Genomic DNA, 2,044 nt, shown 5'->3' on the forward strand with positions numbered 1-2,044 from the left:
ATTTCTGCCCATCCAACTCCTCTGTAGTATAGATTGTGCCCCTGCTGTCACCCATCTTGAAGTTTTGTGGGTTCCTGCCCGTCTTCTTATGCCTCCATGTCATAGGTCTTGTCTCTTCATTCACCCATCTTGGGCTCCAACCTGTTGTAAAGACCTTCTTTCTTCTCTGCACCGTAGACCCTGGATCAGTTCTCACCCATCCTGGAGTTTTGAGGGCTCCTACCCATTTGAGGGTCTTGTCACTTATGTATGTTATAGTTTCTGGCTCTGCTCTATCATTATTATTATTATAATACAGGATTTATATAGCGCCAACAGTTTGCGCAGCACTTTACAATATAAGGAAGACATTACAATCACAATACAATTCAAGACAATATGGTAAGGAGGGCCCTGCCCATGAGAGCTTACCATCTAAAAGGGAGGGGCCAGTGATACATGAGGAGGTAGCTGCATGGGGATGAATTGTCTGAGAACGTGATGGTTCAGTGGTTAGGTTGAGGTGGGATAGGCTTCCCTGAAGAGATGAGTCTTTATGCTCTTACCCATAGTGGAATTTTGAGTGATCCTGCCTTTCTTCTTGTCTTTTCACTCCATCTAAAATGTCCTCCATGATCGAAAATATAACTACATTTAATCAGGGAGACTGGGAACCCTTATATTGGCCTCCGCAGGTGCGTAGAATTGGGAAATCAAGCGCACTGACCACCTTACTGGAGTTTGTGAGAGATATAAGAGCACAGTATGTGGCTTTATTCTCTGGTATCTAAATGCTGAAATATCAGAACTTGGCTGAACTTACTTTTTAATTAGTGGGCCACAGTTAGTGGCAAGCCAACACGTGCGCAAGCTAATCATCGCCGATTGGCAAATGCCAGCCGGCAAGCTGTACTCTCAGCTTTACCCTGCAAGACGGGACAAAGTATCGACCAAGAAAACAGCTTGGCTATCTAATTGCATTATATTTTTATTAATAGAATGGTGCGGTGTTAAAACCTCCTCCAGATTATATTCACTAATTTGGGGGATTTCTGCCCATCCAACTCCTCTGTAGTATAGATTGTGCCCCTGCTGTCACCCATCTTGAAGTTTTGTGGGTTCCTGCCCGTCTTCTTATGCCTCCATGTCATAGGTCTTGTCTCTTCATTCACCCATCTTGGGCTCCAACCTGTTGTAAAGACCTTCTTTCTTCTCTGCACCGTAGACCCTGGATCAGTTCTCACCCATCCTGGAGTTTTGAGGGCTCCTACCCATTTGAGGGTCTTGTCACTTATGTATGTTATAGTTTCTGGCTCTGCTCTATCATTATTATTATTATAATACAGGATTTATATAGCGCCAACAGTTTGCGCAGCACTTTACAATATAAGGAAGACATTACAATCACAATACAATTCAAGACAATATGGTAAGGAGGGCCCTGCCCATGAGAGCTTACCATCTAAAAGGGAGGGGCCAGTGATACATGAGGAGGTAGCTGCATGGGGATGAATTGTCTGAGAACGTGATGGTTCAGTGGTTAGGTTGAGGTGGGATAGGCTTCCCTGAAGAGATGAGTCTTTATGCTCTTACCCATAGTGGAATTTTGAGTGATCCTGCCTTTCTTCTTGTCTTTTCACTCCATCTAAAATGTCCTCCATGATCGAAAATATAACTACATTTAATCAGGGAGACTGGGAACCCTTATATTGGCCTCCGCAGGTGCGTAGAATTGGGAAATCAAGCGCACTGACCACCTTACTGGAGTTTGTGAGAGATATAAGAGCACAGTATGTGGCTTTATTCTCTGGTATCTAAATGCTGAAATATCAGAACTTGGCTGAACTTACTTTTTAATTAGTGGGCCACAGTTAGTGGCAAGCCAACACGTGCGCAAGCTAATCATCGCCGATTGGCAAATGCCAGCCGGCAAGCTGTACTCTCAGCTTTACCCTGCAAGACGGGACAAAGTATCGACCAAGAAAACAGCTTGGCTATCTAATTGCATTATATTTTTATTAATAGAATGGTGCGGTGTTAAAACCTCCTCCAGATTATATTCACT

Source organism: Nanorana parkeri, unplaced genomic scaffold, assembly GCF_000935625.1.
Source record: "Nanorana parkeri isolate BGI_ZX_2015 unplaced genomic scaffold, ASM93562v1 scaffold2188, whole genome shotgun sequence".
Lineage (NCBI taxonomy): Eukaryota > Metazoa > Chordata > Amphibia > Anura > Dicroglossidae > Nanorana > Nanorana parkeri.